The sequence below is a fragment of the Scyliorhinus canicula genome, chromosome 23 (assembly GCF_902713615.1).
Source record: "Scyliorhinus canicula chromosome 23, sScyCan1.1, whole genome shotgun sequence".
In the NCBI taxonomy this organism is placed as follows: Eukaryota; Metazoa; Chordata; class Chondrichthyes; order Carcharhiniformes; family Scyliorhinidae; genus Scyliorhinus; species Scyliorhinus canicula.
The window spans coordinates 12,035,632-12,056,436 of NC_052168.1; the positions used below are offsets into that span (position 1 = coordinate 12,035,632).

General features: G+C 52.9%; 1 protein-coding gene and 1 non-coding gene across 2 annotated transcripts in view; both read left to right on the forward strand.

Annotated features, from left to right (window-relative positions):
* Positions 1–545: 545 nt before the first annotated feature.
* The window catches only part of LOC119956600 (somatostatin receptor type 5-like), a 139,767-nt gene continuing 119,507 nt past the window's right edge, over positions 546–20,805 (forward strand). Inside the window, exon 1 of the mRNA XM_038783932.1 lies at positions 546–717. The gene's annotated coding sequence lies outside the window, so the exon portion shown is untranslated. The remainder of the gene's footprint in view (positions 718–20,805) is intronic.
* LOC119956654 lies at positions 18,209–18,338 on the forward strand. Its single transcript, XR_005458661.1, has one exon. It is a non-coding gene; the product is annotated as a U8 small nucleolar RNA (small nucleolar RNA).

Below are 20,805 nucleotides of genomic sequence, written 5' to 3' on the forward strand. Positions count from 1 at the left end.
CACCTTACTTTTTAGGAAACTACGGGCAATTTAGCATGGCCAATCCACCTAACCCGCACATCTTTGGACTGTGGGAGGAAACCGGAGCACCCGGAGGAAACCCACGCAGACACAGGGAGGACGTGCAGACTCCGCACAGACAGTGACCCAGCCGGGAATCGAACCTGGGACCCTGGAGCTGTGAAGCATTTATGCTAACCACCATGCTACCGTGCTGCCCCGAGGGGCAGCCATGGAAATGCCAGCAGCAGGCAAGCAGCACAACGGGCTGCACACAGCCGAGCAGACACAAAGAGGCTGCTCTATTCAAAATGATGAATGAGCGGTGCTGAAAACTTCCCAACCTTGCGGAGCCCAGCCGTGTGAATCCTGTCAACTCTCCACCCCCGCACGGGAGGCTGATTGGTCCTTTTGCTGGCAGCGAAGCAGCTGATTGGCCCCTCTCGGCAAAGCACCTGAGCGTGTCTCTTCACTGCCAATCGCAGGGATTGACACAATTTACAGCAATATTGACGAGAGTGTCAGAGAGCTGGAGCACTGTTTGCAAAGATTGGGAACGGCGCCTCTTGCTGTCAGCGTGTTTGTTTAAAGTGCCGGCTTTTTTTTTTCTTCTGCCTTGGAGAGCGCTGGAACAGGCAACGCAGAACTGGTGTTTCTCTTCACCTGCACGGCTCCAGGCACGGGGCAGGTGGGGGAGCTGATCTCCAACCATCAAAGGTAAGGCGATTGGGGACACCTTCCCAGGGAGGATTGTGCTTCATATAAGGCTGACTTGCCCACTTTTTTCTCCAGGGCTGTACTGTTGCAAAGGGGAGCTTAACTTCACTCTCTGGGAGGCACGGTAGCACAGGGGTTAGCACAGTTGCTTCACAGCGCCAGGGTCCCAGATTCGATTCCCCGGCTTGGGTCACTGCACGTTCTCTCCGTGTCTGCGTGGATTTCCTCCGGGCGCTCCGGTTTCCTCCCACAGTCCAAAGATGTGCAGGTTAGGTGGATTGGCTATGCTAAATTGCTCTTCGTGTCCAGAAAAAAAAGATTGGGTTGGGTGGGGTTAAAGGGATAGGGTGGAGGCGTGGGCTTAAGTGGGGTGCTCTTTCCAAGAGCCGGTGCAGACTCAATGGGCCGAGTGGCCTCCTTCTGCTCTGTGAATTCAATGATTCACTCCATCTCCAGCCCTTTGCATTGCACCCGTCCTGGAGGCAGACACTGGATGCAGAATTTCCCATATGGAAGTGGGAAAATCCTGGCCCCCAAAAAAAAATCTTCAAGAGAGGTTGGGATAAAATGATTGACTTTTTTCTTTAATAATTCAATAATCAATAATTCTGCCCCATTGTTGTCGAAAATCCTGGGCATTAAACTAAATCATAGAATTCACAGTGCAGAAGGAGGCCATTCGGCCCATCGAGTCTGCACCGGCTCTTGGAAAGAGCACCCCACTTAAGCCCACGCCTCCACCCTATCCCTTTAACCCCACCCAACCCAATCTTTTTTTTCTGGACATGAAGAGCAATTTAGCAGAGCCAATCCACCTAACCTGCACATCTTTGGACTGTGGGAGGAAACCGGAGCACCCGGAGGAAACCCACGCAGACACGGGGAGAACAGTGCAGATTCCACACAGACAGTGACCCAAGCTGGGAATTGAACCTGGGACCCTGGAGCGGTGCAGCAACTGTGCTAACCACTGTGCTACCGTGCTGCCCAAAGGTGAAGAAATGTCTGAATGTGTTTCTAAAAACTCCTGGTCACAGCCTTACTATTTCTTCATGTTTTGCCTGTGAACATCTCTCTCTCTTTCTCTCTTTCTCTCTCTCTCTCTCTTTTTCTCTCTCTCTCTCTTTCTCTTTTTCTCTCACTCTCTCTTTCTCTCTCTCTCTTTCTCTCTCACTCTCTTTCTCTCTCTCTCTTTCTCTCTCTCTTTCTCTCTCACTCTCTCTCTCTCTTTCTTTCTCTCTCACTCTCTCTCTTTCTCTCTTTCTCCCTCTCTCTCTCTCTCTGCTACTTTCAGTCCACAGCTGCACGTACCCTCAACACCGTGACCACTGTCTGTGAAAACAAGTGCAGAAAATTAAGTACAAGAATATGCCTTTTTAAAAAATAAATTTAGGGTACCCAATTCATTTTTTTTCAATTAAGGGGCAGTTTAGCGTCTCCAATCCACCTACCCTGCACATCTTTGGGTTGTGGGGGCAAAACCCACACAATCACGGGGAGAATGTGCAAACTCCAGACGGACAGTGACCCAGAGCCGGGATCGAACCTGGGACCTCGGCGCCGTGAGGCAGCAGGGCTAACCCACTGCGCCACCGTGCCGGCCCGAATATGCCTTTTTTTTTAAGGTGGGCTGACAGAAAGGACGCTGTCGGTTTGGTTAAATTGAAAGAGGCCGGGGGAATGAGCGGCAGTAGCCATAGTTGATTGCTGTTCCTGAAGAGTGAGACGCTGGCACGCGCACGGGGGGGGGGGGGGTAAATTGTCCTGTTTGCAGCTCTTGTTTTTGACACAGGATCGTACAGGCAGGGGATCTCTTGTCATCACTCCTTCTGAGAGCTGTTCAATCGTTTCTCCTCGCTCCATCATCTCAGATATTGAACTAATTCAATTTGCAGAGATGCTTACGTATCTGCTTCCTATCAAGCTTTGTGTTCCAGGTCAGAATGACTTATTGTGTGAGAAAGTAATTCTCCTCAGTCCCCACATGGCTTCTCCCAAACAATCCCTTCAATCCATGACTGCTACTTAAGGCATTAGCAGAATCTGGATTGCTGGAATCTTCCTGGTGCTTTTATGGGAGGGGGTGTGAAGCAGGTCAGGGTCACCGTGAAGAGACTGGGAGGGAATGCGAAGCAGGTCAGGGTCACCGTGAAGAGTCCGGGAGGAGAGTGAAGCAGAGCAGGATCACTGTGAAGCAGACCGGGAGGAGAGTGAAGCGCACTGGGGTCACTATTATGGAGACCGGGAGGTGTATGGAGCACATCAGGATCACTATGAAGCAGACCGGGAGGGAATACGTGACAGCTCAGGATCACTGTGAAGCAGACCGGGAGGGAATATGTACCAGCTCAGGATCACTGTGAAGCAGACCAGGAGGGAATATGTACCAGCTCAGGATCACTGTGAAGCAGACCGGGAGGGAATATGTACGAGCTCAGGATCACTGTGAAGCAGACCGGGAGGGAATATGTACCAGCTCAGGATCACTGTGAAAAAGACCGGTACCACTGAAGTGAGAGAGGAAATAAATCAAATTGTAACATCACAGGAAGGCCATGAGTTTATTGGCTCCTGCTCATTGTAGTTTTGTTTCTCTCTCCCCAAATTTAGGAGGCTAGTCTAAGGAGGTGGGAATTAAAATCCTTTCTTTTAATTAAAAGGATTGAGCAAAGCATTTCAATTCATCTCTCTAAGTGACAACAAAAAAAAATAAGTGAGTAGCTGAGAATTTGATTCTATAAAATAGCCCGTATTTTATCTAATAGATAGAGGAATGGCAGGAATGGCTCATTGAGTGCCTATCCTGTTCCACGTGGGAACTCATGGACTTATCTTGTGTTCCAGAAAACCATATAGGTTTGGAATGTTGTCAGCTGTAGCAGCTCAAGCTCCAGAGTTTGGAGCTTGAGTCGTAGCTGGAATCACTGTGTTGAACGCATGACATTGAGAATTTTGCGGACAGGACATTTATAGAGGTGGTCAGCCCGCAGCTAAATGGCGTGCAAGGAGAGAGGGAGAGACCAGGCAGTCGAGAAGATCCAGGCGGAGAGTGCATGAGTCTGAATGCTGATGATAGTTCAGCCACGGAGTACAAACAGAGGTAGGTCCACTGCACCACAGCTGGCTCAGCTGTACAGGCCAGCGAGGAGAACTGGAGCACGAGTGATAGGGGTTTTGATGGGCACGAGAACAGGCAGGGATTCCTGGGAGTCAGAATGCCAAAGAACGGCTAAAGAGTCCCCTGAGGATGAACAGCCAGCGGTTGTGATCCAAATCAGTATCAATGACATAGGCAGAAAGAGGGGCGCGTTCCTCAGCCAGAATGTAGGGAGTTACGTAGGAAATTAGCAAGCAGGATCTCCAAAGTAGTAATCGGCAAATTACTCCGAATACCGCTGGCATTTGGGGATCGAAAGAGGAGGATAGAGCAGATGAACATGTGGCCGGAGAGATGGGGCCGGAGAGCGGGCTTGAGATTCTTGCAATATTGGAATCAGCTCTTGAGGAGATGGGGTCTGCGCAGGCCGGGCAAGGTTGCTCGTAAACATGCAGAGCAGAGACCAGTTGGGGCTGGTTTAGCACACTGGGCTAAATCGCTGGCTTTGAAAGCGGACCAAGGCAGGCCAGCCGCACGGTTCAACTCCCGTACCGGCCTCCCCGAACAGGCGCCGGAATGTGGCGACTAGGGGCTTTTCACAGTAACTTCATTTGAAGCCGACTTGTGACAATCGGCGATTTTCATTTCATTTTTCCTCGCAAGATTTGTTCATGTCATCGGGGGGGGGGGGGTTTAAACTAATTGGCAGGAGTGTGGCGACCCCTGGTAATGCCAGAGAAGAATGCCAAGGTGGAAAGAACATTGGGAGAGACAGATATTGCCAGCGTAGGAAATAGTAAGGAGTTAGGTGGGTTCAGCACAAGTGAGCAAGTAATAAAGTTTAAATTAGGGGTATAGTGCATATTTGTGAATGCGTTCAGTCCTCTAATAATGATGCAGTTAGCCTGGTGGCAATGTGATATTGCTGAAAAGAGAGACAACAGGCTGCCTCCCGTCACCGAGATCCGCGCCGCGGGGAGGCCAGAGAATCTCGCCCATGTTGTCGAAGCTTTTTGCCCTGTACTCAACAGGACAAAACGCAACAATTTACTCTACAGGAGGAAAGGCATGCCAATTGGTTGGCAGGTCTGTTCTCATTGACCAGGGTGTTGCCATGGAGAATGCAATGGGGGAACTATAGGCTCCCCAAGCTTCTGGGTAATTCAAAAAAGTCACAAGACTTGGACATATTCCTTTTGTTTGCAGAGAATGGGTCTCTGTGTGTGAATTTGTGCCGCTTTTAGCAAGCATCAATGAGTCGCATTATGGGCTCGACTGAAAATCTTAAATTGGTTGTTGGCGTAGCAATAGCGCACTCAGGATTGTTCAGCATATGCTACACAATCGCAAAATCACGTCTAACAGTGGACGTTGCATTTGGGCTTTGCAAGGGCGGGCAGGTTCGGTACTCTGTCTATTACAAACGACTGAAGGAGAATATTGTTTGATTCAATCAGCCAGTGGCCGGGGTATACGGCCAATTTACCCTGGCATTGTGCTGGCACTGAAACTCACCCACGGCGTTGTTCAATTGTGCGGTGGTGGAAAGCTCGTTGCAAAGGACACGTACTCAACAGCAAGAAATGTCAGGAGACCGGAGGTCAGGCTAACTTTCCCAGCTTTACTTATTCAAGTTCCGACAAAGCAAAGTCAAAGATGTGCGGCGCACGCCCACTCCCCGGGGGCAAAGAGGCCTGACAGCGATGCCTCAAATTCTTTAACTTCTTCGTACCAAACGCACCCAACTTTGCTGATGGAACATCAACACTTGAGCTCTTAAGAGAGAGCTTACTCGTTGAGCCACTGTCTAGCAGTAAGATCAAATGACTTGATTAACTTGTTCAAATTTTTGATTTACTTTGGGCAGGGTTCTCCCTGGCGGTGTGTTTTCCGCTGGTGGAAGGGGCTCGCCATTGTTCATCAGCGGCATCTTCCAGTCCCGCTGATGTCTATGGGGTTTTCCGTGCGCTGTAGGGAGGCAGATGTTTAGGAGTTATTAACAATAGTCTATTAGGGCAATTATCAATTGCTTTTAGGGAATTTTGAATGTATATGGCGTGGTCTACGATACTAAAGCAGTAAAGGACAACCTTACAACGACGTCAATTGAAAACTGATGTGGCACCATCTGCAGCAGTCGGTATAAGGGTCAAGAAACATGTTCTAAGTGGTTCTCAGTGGCTTTAACAGCTTGTTCTTAAGACACAATCTACAAGTAGCCAGATAAAGGGGAGCAACATGTTTCCCTAACTCGACCTAAGGACCAGACACATCTGTTGGGTCTGACACCAGGTTGGGCGATGGGAGGGGGGGGAGGGGGGGGGGGGGGGGGGGGGGGGAATGCATAGAAAGATGAAGAGTATATGAAAGCACTCACTTTACCTGGGTGCACATACGCAACATGTTTAATGTAACGTCAAAACAGATACGGTGAAATGTAAACGTTATTCCTGACGACGTGTACAAATGTTACCCGATATCTTACGCTGGGCAGAATCAGCTCCGGAGGTCTTTCTCAGAAGCTGTGCTCACCCAACACGTTGCTCAATAGACGATGGTTCTGTGCCTGAGACGCCCCCGATTATTTTGCGGAAGAGATAAGCAATACAGCAGCCTGACTCGCCCGTCACACTTGCCTGGGGGAAACCGAAGATCCCGCTGGTGGGAAGAGCCGGGAATTCGCGTCCTTTACTTTTTACGAGGTCAGCCCGGCGCTGTTCCGCCCTAGAGGCCTTTGGCCTGTTTCGGTGATGAAAGGCTGCTGGTTTGCAGGGGCCTGTAGGCCAGCTCTTCAATGGTCACCTGGGTGGAACGGGGCTGGTTTAGCACAGTGGGCTAAACAGCTGGCTTGTAATGCAGAACGATGCCAGCGGCGCGGGTTCAATTCCCGTACCGGCCTCCCCGAGCAGGCGCCGGAATGTGGGGACTAGGGGATTTTCACAGTAACTTCATTGAAGCCTACTGATGACAATAAGCGATTATTATTATTATTAATAAGCTGGACTGGGCTAAGACAGCCTGGGGTGGGGGGAAAAGGGGTGACAGGGAACTGGCAGAAACGAGAAAAAAAAACGGGGAGCCCAGAACTGGAGGCCGCAGGCCTCAAATGAGAGCTAGGCCCATTCATCATTTGCCAGCTGGGGCGGTGCCGGCAGAGCTCCGACTGCTGAGGCACAAGGTTCCGTGGTTCAACACCCAGGCCGAGACCTGACTATAAAAATAAATCAAAGCTGGCACCCCGGTGCAGTACCAAGGGAATGCTGCATTGTTGCCGATGCTGTCCTTCAGAGGAGATGCCTGCCCGCTGGGGGGGGGGGGGGGGGGGGGGGGGGGGGGGGATGGAGAAGATTCTGGTGTTTCACCCCTGAATCAACAAAATAGGAACAAATTAACTGGCTCTTGAGCGAGATTGCTGTGAAGTAACCATATTCCCTCCATTACAGCAGGGAATGATTGTGCAGCGATTTGAAATGTCTGGTGACCATCGGTGTGACCTTGCCTCATCAAGGGTGCAGGGATCCAGGAGACACAAAAAAAATAAAGGTTATACCCAATTTATTTCAACTCCAAAGTAAAACCACACCCCGGGGGCGAACCACACTGGTGCCCCCAGCCGGGATGCTGACAGGCTCTTCCAGTCCGGGTCCGGGACGGTGTTCAAAAGGCTCGATGGCGAGGTGCCGGCTGGAAGGGCCTCCGCCCGTTGCCATGGGAACCCGTCCTCCACGGGCCTCATGGGGAGGTCGACGGGCGACTCCTCAAGATCCTCGTGAGGGTTATCATGGGAGGTTAGTGGAAATATGGAACTCTCGAAATGCTGTTGAGGAGGGGTGCGGAGGGGGGGGGGTTGCTGGGCGGGGGGGGGGGGGGGGGGGTGGTAGTGTGGTGAGAGGGAGGTTGTCCATTCAGAATGTCAGAACCGAGCTTGATGGAATTTTGTTGTTCAAGTGTATTGAAGATGCCTCCGCCTTCACGATCGTAAAAACGTCCCAGGCGCTTCGCAAGCGCGATCATCCGATGAGCGTTCGCACTGACGCATGTAGGAGGGGTAGCAGGACCGCAGCGGTTCAAGAAGGCGGCTCGCCATTTCCCGCTCAATGGTAATTTGGGACGGGCAACAAAAATGGACGAAAGTAAAGTGGACGCAAGCTTGGTCGAGGAGGTAGGTTCTAAGAAGAGTCTTCAGCGATCTTATTGGATGGCGGAGCGGGCTTGAGGGGCTGAATGGCCTACTCCTGCTCCTACGTTCTTGTGTCATGAGGCAGGAGAGCCAGAGAGGTTCAGGGGAGGAAATTCCGGAGCCTCTGGTGACAGAATGAGGGAAAGCACATTGCGGTTCCCAGCAGTGTGCCCGTGCACGCTGTGCCAAATCGAGCAACTGAATAATGGATAAACCATTGGCTGGGCCCCAGGGAGAACACCCTGCTGTTTCTCCAAATAGTGTCAGGGGAACTTTCGCATCCCTCCCTCCCCCCAGCCCCCCACCCCAGCCAAGAGGGCAGATGGGGCCTCGGTGTAGCATCTCATCAGACATGCGTGCCTCGTGCTGAACGTGGGCGGCAGAAGAGAGGTTGCCAAGGATGAAGCAAAACTGCGGAAAATCGGAGGGGGGGGGGGTGGGGGAAACAGAAATTTACTGAAGATAAATTTACGGGCAGCACGGTAGCATTGTGGATAGCTCAATCGCTTCACAGCTCCAGGGTCCCAGGTTCGATTCCGGCTTGGGTCGCTGTCCGTGTGGAGTTTGCACATTCTCCCTGTGTCTGCGTGGGTCTCACCCCCACAACCCAAAGATGTGCAGGGTAGGTGGATTGGCCGCGCTAAACTGCCCCTTAATTGTCTGGGTGTGGGGGAAACGCTGGGCATGGGATGTGCACTGGACAGCTCTTTGAGTGAGCCAGCACTGACACGCCAGGCCAAATGGCCTCCTTTCTGCTCTAGAATTCTATCATTTACAGTCTTACAGATATCACATGAGATTCACGGAGCTCAGCCTTCCTCTCATAAACGTCAATATTTGATTCAGCTGGAATCAAGCCAGTGTCAACATTGCGCTCCTAGCAATTTACGATCCTCTTGTAAGGCACTCCAACAGTAAACACCTTGCTCCCCGCTCTTCCACAGGGACCGCTGCCAGATTCACTGCTCCGTTCTGCTCCTAAACTCATTGAAAAAGAGTCAAGTTGAGAATCAATAGGGGGGGGCATCCTTCCAGAGTTAGCCTGACTGTGTGTGTACGTGTTGTTCGCATGTGTGTGTTGATGCGCTTGTGAATGTGAGTGTGTGTATATAGGCACGTGTGTGCATTAGTGTGTGCATAGGAGTTTGCGTGCATGCATCTGTTTACATGTGTGTACATTAGTGCATATATGCTGATATGTATATGCAATAGCTCAGGTACATATGTGTGCATGTTGGTGCATGTGTGCGCTTGAGTGCATGTTGTTTTGCAGGTGTGTGCATTAGTGCATGTGTGTGTGTTGGCCTATGTGTGCGCATTAGTATGTGCACGCATGTTTGTGTGCATGCATGTGATTACCTATGTGCAGGCATGTGTGTGCTTTGCTGCATGCATGCAAGCATGTGTGTGTGTGTGTTAGTGCGTGAGTGGTGAAGGCATGTATTTGCATGCATGCATATTAATGCATGTGTTTGCATGTGTGTGTCAGCATATGTGTATGCCGTAATGGGTATTCATGATTGTCCGTGTGTATATGTTTGCCTGTGTGCGTTACTGCATGAGTGTGGGCATGTGTGTGTGCTTCAACAGTTTGAGGGTGAGCATGTGCCTGCATTCATGTGTTTGTGTGAGTGCGCATTCATGTGTGGGGCATGTTTACATAAACGCAAGTGCCGTCGTGTTTGTGTATGTGAGTGTACTCGAGCAAGTGTGTGTGTGTGGGTTGGGGTGCACAGCTCAGACACGAGCTCAGCTGTGGGGGGGTTGATTCTCCAAAATGGAGACCGAGTGTTCGCGCTGTCGTGAACGCCGTCGCGTTTCACAACGGCGCGAACCGGGCCTGGGTACAACCCATTCTGTCCCCCACAGGGGGCCAGCACGGCGCTGGATCGGTTCATGCCGCCCCAGCCTCCCTTCCTGGAGCCAAATGGGCACCGCGCCAACCCGCGCATGCGCAGTTGGGCTTTGCCAACCTGTGCATGAGTGGGGGACTTCTTCTGCACGCCGGCCTCGACTCAACATGGCGTCGGTGTTCGGGAGCCGGCCGCGAAACAATGTAGGCCCGGGGGGGGGGGGGGGGGGAGGCCGGCCCACCAATCAGTGGGCCCCGATCAGCCCACTCGGGCCGTAGAATCGGCGGCCCCGCCGATTCCAGAGGCCCGCGGCCGGCGCCGCGTCAAACGCGCCAGCGCAAACGGCGCCCATTCTCCGCACCACGGAGAATCGCGCGCCAGGCGTCAGGGCGGCGTGGCACGGTTGTGCCGATTCTCCGGCCCTGCGCGGGGCTCGGAGAATCGGCCCCGTGATGTCCCTCAGCGCCTGTCACAGAATCATAGAATTTAGTGCAGAAGGAGGTCATTCGGCCCATCGAGTCTGCACTGGCCCTTGGAAAGAGCGCCCTACTTCAGCCGACACCTCCACCCTATCCCCGTAACCCCCACACCTAACCTTTTTGGACACTACGGGCAATTTAGCATGGCCAATCCACCTAATGCACATCTTTGGACTGTGGGAGGAAACCGGAGGCACCCGGAGGAAACCCACGCAGACACGGGGAGGATGTGCAGACTCCGCACAGACAGTGACCCAAGCCGGGAATCGAACCTGGGACCCTGGAGCTGTGAAGCAATTGTGCTATCCACAATGCTACCGTGCTGCCCTTAAGAACAAATGAATCTACACTCCTTCATTCTACCGTAATCCATGTACCTATCCAATAGCCGCTTGAAGGTCCCTAATGTTTCCGACTCAACTACTTCCACAGGCAGTGCATTCCATGCCCCCACTACTCTCTGGGTAAAGAGACTGGTTAGTGAGCGGGGTTTTCCAATCCCGACCTTCCCTGAGACTGGAAATTCCCGCCCGAAGTCAACGGACCTATCAATGGTCCGTCAAATCTTCCAGCCCCGCCCGGGACGATTCCCACGGTGGGCGGGCCTGGAAAACCTACCCCAACGCCTCGGGACCGCCTTGCCTAATCGCGGAACGCCAAAGGCTACGGGTAAATAACGTGCCGTCCTTCATTGGAAGGTGATTGGAGCACAGGGTTAGAGAAATCTCGCCACAATTCTATTCTTCGGAGAAGAGGCGGATTGGACTGGTTGACTCTGTGAGATTTTCCCCTCCTGCCCGCCCTCCTCTGGAATCGCCCGGCCCCGCTGAAGGTTTTCGGCTGGGTTGGCAACATCCTGGTGAATCTTCCCTGCACCCTCTCTAGTGCAGTCTCACCTGTTTTACAGGTTGGAATGGGGGCCGTTCTGAAAATGACTGCTTTACTGATGGTTCTTACGCGAGCTGAAGTCTCGGGCTATAGCGGCACTGATCAACTCACGGGTTTCGGTCCGAAATTTAAGGGGGGGGGGCTATACACCGGGTTTTACGGTAATTTTCATCTCCAGTTTATGGACCTCCAGCCCACAATCCTGGGAGATTAATAGTTCCTTTCTCACCTCCTTCAAATGCCATCAGCTCGCTATAAAGGTGAGTAATGTTCAGAAGCTAATGCTGGGCTGGCTGAGCAAATAGCTTAGCAAAGCCCTTAATCTTCCCCATTACCCAGTGTCTTTTACGGTGGTTAGAGTGGGATCGGCAGCTTTAGTGGATGATCAGCAACTTCAGTTCAGACAAGGAGGCCTCCAGGGTGGCCCTCCAGCGTGAGTGGACTGGCGACCTGGGTCCGCTCGGGCGAGGAAAGCTGAAGGTTAGCCAGCGAGGAAGGCCAGCAATCATCGTGATGGAACCATCAATTCACCAGACACGTGTTTTCCGATATGAATATAGGCTTTAATCTACTTACTACAGAGCCAGCCTGTTACCCGTTGATGAACTCTCGGTGAACTGCAGGCTGACTCCGGACAAGGGTATTTATACAGCAGCACAAGGGGGAGGAGTCGTGGGCGGAGCCAAGGGTGGAGCCCCGTACAAACTCCTGAGCATTCCCAGAGCTACTCCCCCTAGTGGTCGGATAACGCTACTGTACTTACAAAGATACAGTGTGAATTACCATGTTACATTCACCACACATCGGAAGTGATTGAACCGGAGAGGGTGCAGTGGAGATTCACCAGGATGTTGCCCTGGGCTGGGATTAGAGGCTGGTTGGGCTGGGGTTGTTTCCCTTCGAGCAGGAAAGGCTGAGGGGGGGGATCTGATTGAGGTGTACAACATTATGAGGGCCATAGATAGGGCAGATAGGAAGAAACTTTCCCCGCTTAATAGAGGGGTCAATAATCCTTGGCCAATAATAATTGAGCGGCACGGTAGCACAGTGGTTAGCACAGTTGCTTCACAGCTCCAGGGTCCCAGGTTCGATTCCCGGCCTTGGGTCACTGTCCGTGTGGAGTCTGCACGCTCTCCCCGTGTGTGTGTGGGTTTCCTCCGGGTGCTCCGGTTTCCTCCCACAGTCCAAAGATGTGCAGGTTAGGTGGATTGGCCATGGTAAATTGCCCTAATTGTCCAAGAAGGTTTGATGGGGTTATTTGCGAGGGGATTGTGAATTCTGGGCACAAAGAAGTCTTGCCACAATTGTGCGGGTTAGGTGGATTGGCCGTGCTAAATTGCTCTTAGTGTCCAAAATTGCCCTTAGTGTTGGGTGGGGTTGCTGGGTTATGGGGATAGGGTGGAGGTGTGGGCTGGGGTGGGGTGCTCTTTCCAAGAGCTGGTGCGGACTCTATGGGCCGAATGGCCTCCTTCTGTACTGTAAACTCTATGATCTAGTTTGAGGAAGGATGTACTTAATAATTAATAATCTTCATTGTCACAAGTGGGCAGCACAGTAGCACTGTGGCTTCACAGCGCCAGGGTCCCAGGTGCGATTCCCCGCTGGGTCACTGTCTGTGCGGAGTTCTCCCCGTGGGTTTCCTCCGGGTGCTCCGGTTTCCTCCCACAGTCCAAAGACGTGCAGGTTAGCTGGATTGGCCATGATAAATTGCCCTTAGTGTCCAAAAGGGTTAGGAGGGATTATTGGGTTGGGAGGATAGGGTGGAAGTGAGGGCTTAAGTGGGTCGGTGCTGACTCGATGGGCCGAATGGCCTCCCTCCGCACTGTATGTTCTATAAGTAGGCTTACAATTACACTGCAATGAAGTTACTGTGAAGAGCCTGCTTGGAGGCCACACTCTCATTCTGGGGACAAGGGGGGTTGTGCTATGATGAGGGGCTGGGTAAATTGGGCCTGTATTCTCTGGGGTGATGAGATACCATGGGCGCGATTCTCCCAGAGAGGGAGAAATCGTAAGGCTGGCGTCAAATCCGGGCGGGTTTGACGCCAGCCTCCCCCTCCCCGACCGGGAACCGATTCTGGTCCCCGGTCGGGGCTAGCATGCCGACGCCGTAAACTCCGGCATCGCGGGCTTAACGAATTCCGTTAAGCCCGCTTGCCAGAGTTTGCGCCGGCTGATGCGTCACATGACGTCAGCCGCGCATGCGCGGATTGGAAGACTCCAACCCGCGCATGCGCTGATGACGTCATCGTGCATTTGCGCGAAACCCGCGCATGCGCGGGCCGGGATGCCCCTCAGCCGCCCCGCGAAGTGATACAGCGGGGCGGCGGAAGGACAAAGAGTGCACGGGTATCAGACCTGCTGCCCGCGATCGGTGCCCACCGATCGCGGGCCCATGGCACCCTTGGCACAGCCGTGGTACTGCCGTGCCAATCGGTGCCATGGTTTTAAAAATCGGCACTTTACCGCCGTTTTTACGAACGGCCAGACCAGGTGTGTTTGCCGTTCGTAAAAACAGCCGTAAAGGGCTGGGAACTCGGCCCATCGGCCAGCTGAGAATCGCTGCTGGCCGTAAAAAAACGGCGGCAGCGATTCGTATCGGGAGTCGGGCGTGGGGGGAGAATAGCGGGAGGGCGTCAGACTAGCGTGGCCGTAAAATTTTACGAACCCCGCTATTCTCCGCACCGTCGTGAGTGCGGAGAATTGCGCTCCATTTCTTTGAAGGCGTACAAGACCCCCCAAGGGACCTTGACGGTGGTGGGTGTTGGGTTGTTCATTCCCTTGACTGGGGGACCTAGAACACGGTGGGGGGGGGGGGGGGAGCAGAGTTTCAGGATGAAGGATGAAGTTGCAGCCGGAACGGAGAGGTTAACCTGGAAATCTCTCGGCCCAGAGTCGCAGTGCCGGCTCCGTTCAGTTTTGAAATGCTCGCCGGGTTTCGAGGGCCTTCATTTCTCCTGCCTTGAACGAGGATTGTCTCTCTTTGAAACTTTCGACACACGGCTTGAGCTGCTCAGAGGCTCCCTCTGTCGGTCGCATCCGGGTACCACAACTTGCTGCCCTGGCATTGCTGGTGTGCCATCTGAGCCCCATCGAATAGTAAGTTTGTCGTTGCGATTTTGGTGTTGGCGAATCTTCGCGGAAACCCTTACCCTCCCCCTTCCCTCCCCCCCCCCCCCCCCCCCCACTTCACTGCACTGAAATGAGCAGAATTCTCCTCAGTCCAAGGGTTCTGAATCTTTGGAATTCTCAACCCCAGAGAATTAGAACCATAGAATTCCTTGCAGAAAGAGGCCATTCAGCCCATCGAGTCTGCACCGACCCCCTGAAAGAGCACCCCACCCAGGACTGCTCCCCCGCCCCATCCCTGTAACCCCATAATCGCACCCGACCTCCACATCCTTGGACACTGAGGGGCGATTTAGCGCGTCCAATCCTACCTGACCTGCACATCTGTGGACTGTGGGGGGAAACCGGAGCACCCGGAGGAAACCCACGCACACACGGGGAGATGGTGCAAACTCCACACAGTCACCACAGGCCAGAATCGAATCCCTGGCGCTGTGAGGCAGCAGAGCTAACCACTGTTCCACCCTGCCACACCTGTGGGGTTATGGAACCCCCATCGTTGAATACATGTGAGGCTGGGATAGGCAGATTAATGGACCCTCGGGGAGTCCAGGGGAAGAGGTAGTGGGCAGGAAAGGGGGAGATGAGGCTGAATAGCCGCCACGAGCCTGGGGGGATGGGGGGGGGGGGCAGAGGGTGAGGCGGAGCACAGTTGACCCCAGCTCCCATTTATTACCCAATCTGACCTGGCCTCGGTTCGATCACTGAAACCAAAGCCAAATACTGCAGATTCTTGGAATCTGGAATATAAACAGAAAGGGCTGGAAATACTCAGCAGGTATGGCAGCGTCTGTGGAGTGCGAGACGGAGGTAATGGGTGGGGTTTTACAGCCCCTCCCGCTGGCGGGGTCTTCCAGTCCCGGAGATCTCAATGCACTTTTAGCTGTCTCGCCGTATCTACCAGGGCAGGATGCTCCTTGTTGGGCCTGGAAAACCCCAGTCAATTCGAGCCGACTATGTCTCTTTAATTACCCCCCCCCCCCCCACCCCGAGTTGGAATGTGATGGGTTTAATGTTGTTGCAGGGAGGGGGGTGGGAGGGGGGGGGGGGGGGCGAGGGGCAAGAAGAACAATAGGGAAAGGTTAGGGTCATGTGGAAGACGGGAGAGATTAAATAACAAAGACTTTCTCCTCAACCGCCCCCAATCTCTGTCCGGCTGCCTCGTGCTCCACGAATCTTGGACAAGGCTGTGAGGTACCCGGGAAATGCCACCTTTTTATAAAATTCACGGGATGTGGGTGTCACTGGCTGGGCCCAATGGGCAATTTGTTGCCCATCCCTAATTGCCCCTTGCATCCAGTGGCTCGCTCGGCCATTTCTGAGGGGGCAGTTAGGAGTCAACCACATTGCTGTGGGTGTGGAGTCACATGTAGGCCAGACCAGGTCAGGGTGGCGGATTTCCTTCCCTAAAGGATGTCAATAAACCAGATGTTTTGGGACTTTTACATCTTTCTTTTAAATTTAGAGTACCCAATTCATTTTTTCCAATTAAGAGGGCAATTTAGCGCGGCCAATCCACCTGGCCGGCACATCTTTGGGTTGTGGGGGCGAAACCCACGCAAACACGGGGAGAATGTGCAAACTCCACTCGGACAGTGACCCGGGGCCGGAATCGAACCTGGGGCCTTGGCGCCCTGAGGCAGCAGTGCTAACCACTGCGCCACCGTGCTGCCCTCGGACTTTTACATCTTTTAACTCCAGAGTTTTATTGAATTCAAATTTCACCACCTTTCTGACCCCAATTCCCATCCTTTAATTTCACCATATCCGGTAACGCCCTTTTGTGCATTAATGTCTAAAGATGTGCAGGTTAGGTGGATTTGATTTGATTTATGGTCATGGGTACTGGAAGGGACATGCTGTGTGGTACGATCCGCCAGTCTTTGGGACTGGTGTTGAGGACTCTGGGTCTGTACTCACTGGAGTTTAGAAGGATGAGGGGGGGGGGAATCTTATTGAAACTTACAGGATACTGAGAACCCTGGATAGAGTGGACGTTGGAGAGGATGTTTCCACTACTAGTAAAAACTTGAACCCCAGGGGCGGAATGGTGGCGCAGTGGTTAGCATTGCTGCCTCACGGTGCCGAGGACCCGTGTTCGATCCCGGCCCTGGGTCATTGCCCGTATGGAGTTTGCACATTCTCCCCGTGTCTGCGTGTGTTCCCCCCGGAAAACCCAAAGATGTGCAGGTTAGGTGGATCGGCCACGCTAAATTGCCCCTCAATTAGAAAAAAATAATTGGGTACTCCAAATTTTATAAAAACTAGAACCCCAGGGCACAGACTCAGAATAAAGGGATGATCCTTTAAAGCAGAGATGAATCTGTGGAACTCTTTGCCGCTGAAGGCTGTGGAGGTCAAATCGCTGAGTGTGTTTAAGACAGAGATAGGTATGTTCTTGATTACTAAGGGGATCAGCAGTTATGGGGAGAAGGCAGGAGAATGGGGATGAGAAACATATCAGCCATGATCGATTGGCGGAGCAGACCCGATGGGCCGAATGGCCTAATTATGCCGCTGTTGAAAGGAGAGCAGGGCAGTTCTTCCCAGTGTCCCGGTCCAAAACACACCCCTCGATGAAAAGTGGTTAGCACTGCTGCCTCACAGTGCCAGGGATTCCTGGTTCGAGTCCCGGCTTGGGTCACTGTCTGCGTGGAGTAGAACATAGAACAGTACAGCACAGAACAGGCCCTTCGGCCCTCGATGTTGTGCCGAGCCATGATCACCCTACCCAAACCCACGTATCCACCCCATACCCGTAACCCAACAACCCCCCCTTAACCTTACTTTTTTTAGGACACTACGGGCAATTTAGCATGGCCAATCCACCTAACCCGCACATCTTTGGACTGTGGGAGGAAACCGGAGCACCCGGAGGAAACCCACGCACACACGGGGAGGACGTGCAGACTCCACACAGACAGTGACCCAGCCGGGAATCGAACCTGGGACCCTGAAGCTGTGAAGCATTTATGCTAACCACTATGCTACCGTGCTGCCCCTTCACGTTCTCCCCAGTCTTCACGTTCTCCCCATGTCTGCGTGGGTTTCCTTCGGGTGCTCCGGTTTCCTCCCACAGTCCAAAGATGTGCAGATCAGGTGGGGATTGGTCTTGATAAAGATTGCCCCTTCGTGTCAAAAAGGATAGGTGGGGTCACTAGGTTACGGGGATGGGGTGGGCCTGGGTGGGGCGCTCTTTCGGGAGGGTTGGCGCTGACTCAATGGGCCGGATGACCCTCCCTCTGCACTGCACATCCATGCACATCCCCAAAGGAACACCACCTGGCCGCGATCAGCTGGCTGCCTGTGGGATCTTGCTGTGCACAAGCTGGTTGTCTCAGAGAGACTCAGGGCACAGCTATTGTTTTGCAAAGATTGGCAGAAAGTGAGTCCCCCCCCCCCCCATTAGTTGAACTCTTTCCCCCTCTTCACATTATTGGGTTCCGGGGATAGGGTGGAAGTGAGGGCTTAAGTGGGCCGGTGCAGACTCGACGGGCCGAATGGCCTCCTTCAGCACTGTATGTTCTCTGAGGCAGGAAGATGCTCCAGCCTGTGGCCCCGCCCACTCGCGGAGGGGGGGGGGATGCTGAGTGACAGCTCTGCCCCAGCACCGCCCCCTTCCTCCCCAGCCCCGACATGCAAATAAGGGGCGCGAGGGATTATGGGAGGTGGAAATCCCAGCGGCAAATCGAGCGTTAACGGAGCAAAATGTCAAAGGATCCGTGCAGGAGCGCCTTCTGGGAGGTGGAAAGAAAAGTTCTGGGCGAACAAAAAACGCGCAGCGTGCATTGTAGCGGGAATGCACAGCCTGACCTAGAAGTGGTGTGCCTGTGGTCACTATCGGCGCGCCGAGAGTTGCTCGCCATCGTCAGTGAGGTATATCCTTACCTGTTACTCCTCCGGGAGTTACAGAACGTGATGAATGGGCTGTATGAGCCGGTGATTAACTAGCTCCCAACCCTGAGGACTTAACAACCCCTCAGGGCCCTTCTGATTCTCACTGGCGATCACTTTAGTATTTAAAGGACAGAACTGCTATGTATGTGTATACAGACTTTGGTCTTACAATCTGAAACTTTCAGCCTTTCCTTCTTGCCACAGCTTTTCTGCGTATTTTTTACATGCTGTGTATTTTATACGTTTTTGACAGTGCATTCGGCCCATCTGTCCCAGCTCACCCCTATGTCTGTCCCAGTAACTCTACTTAACATTTTCAGGATGTGGAGATGTTGGAATGGGGTGAGCACAGTATGAATTCTTACAACACCAGGTTAAAGCCCAACAGGTGTGTTTCAAACGCTAGTTTTCGGAGCACTGCATTCACCTGAGGAAGGAGCAGTGCTCCGAAAGCTAGTGTTTGAGACAAACATTTTTAGCACAGTCAATCCGCCTAAACTGCACCTCTTTAGACTCTGGGAGGAAACCGGAACACCCTGCGGAAACCCAGGCAGACAGCGGGGGGAGAGCGGCAACCTCCACACAGTCACCCGAGGCCGGAATCGAACCCGGCTCCCTGGTGCTGTGAGGCTGCAGTACTGACCACTGTGCCGCCCATTTTCCCACCCTTTTCCCGGTTTTTATTTCTGCTTTCCAGCATCCGCGGTATTTTGTTTCCGTAAACTTTTCGCCCCCCCATCTCTGTCGCCCTTGGGTTCAAATAAGCTCTCTTCCTCCAATGCACCGCGTACCGGTTTAGCTCAGTGGGCTGCGCGGCTGCTCCGTGATGGCGGAGCGAGGGTGCGATCGGTCCCCATAGCGGCTGAGGTTATTCGCGGAAGCGCCACCTTCTCGACCATGCCCCTCGTCTGAGGGGTGTGGCGATCCCTCAGGTTTAAACTGCCACCGGTCAGCTCCCCCCCCCCCCCCCCCCCCCCCCTCCACACAAAGGGGAAAGCGGTCTATGGTCATCTGGGACCATGACGACTTTATCCTATCTCTGCCCCCCTCTGACTCTGCTCCACTACTGGCATCTGTGTCTTCAGCCTCCTGCGCCTTGAGCTCCCTCCCTATAGCTCCTTTATTTCACTTTCTGCTTTAAAACGCCCCTGTTTCTTTGACCAAGCTTGTGGTCACCTGCCCTCAGGGCTAAATCGCTGGCTTTGAAAGCAGGCCAGCAGCACGGTTCGATTCCCATAACAGCCTTCCCGAAAAGGTGCCAGAATGTGGCGACTAGGGGCTTTTCACAGTAACTTCATTGAAGCCTACTCGTGACAATAAGCGATTTTCATTTCATTTCATGCATCCTTAAGTGACTCGATGCAATATTTTGTTTGATAACTGGCCACGGTTCCTCTTTCATTGTATTCAAAGAACAAAGAACAGTACAGCACAGGGACAGGCCATTCGGCCCTCCAAGCCCGTGCCGGCCATGCTACCCGTCTAAACTAAAATCTTCTACAGTTCCTGGGTCCGTATCCCTCTATTCCCATCCTATTCCCGTCTTTGTCAAGATGCCCCTTAATGAATGGATGAAATGAAAACTGCTTATTGTCACAAGTAGGCTTCAAATGAAGTTACTGTGAAAAGCCCCTAGTCGCCACATTCCGGTGCCTGTTCGGGAAGGCTGGTACGGGAATTGAACCCGCGCTGCTGGCCTGCCTTGGTCTGCTTTAAAAGCCAGCGATTTAGCCGTGTGCTAATATCGTTTCTGCTTCCACCACCTCCTCCGGCAGCGAGTTCCAGGCACCCTCTGTGTAAAAAACTTGCCTCGTACATCTCCTCTAAACCTTGCCCCTCGCACCTTAAACCTATGCCCCCTAGTAATTAACCCCTCTACCCTGGGAAAAAGCCTCTGACTATTCACTCTGTCTATGCCCCTCATAATTTTGTAGACCTCTATCAGGTCGCCCCATAACCTCCGTCGTTCCAGTGAGAACAAACTGAGTTTGTTCAACCTCTCCTCATAGCTAATGCCCTCCATACCAGGCAACATCCTGGTAAATCTCTTCTGCACCCTCTCTAAAGCCTCCACATCCTTCTGGTAGTGTGGTGACCAGAACTGAACACTATACTACAAGTGTGGCCTAACTAATGTTCTATACTTGCCTTGCCAATTCTTATACTCAATGCCCTGGCCAATGAAGGCAAGCATGCCGTCTGCCTTCTTGACTACCTTCTCCACCAGTGTTGCCCCTTTCAGTGACCTGTGGACCTGTACACCCAGATCTCTCTGACTGTCAATACTCTTGAGGGTTCTACCATTCACTGTATATTCCCTCCCTGCATTAGACCTTCCAAAATGCATTACCTCACATTTGTCCGGATTAAACTCCATCTGCCATCTCTCCGCCCAAGTCTCCAAACGATCACCCATTGAGCAACCCTCTGCAGCCCCTTTTCCATTTTGACCTTTCACCTGCCCCCATGAATCCCTGACCTTACGGGTGCTCTGACAGAATTCCCCATCCATCCCCCACCCCACCCAGCAATCCCCCCACCCCATGACCAGGGGTGTAGCACCGC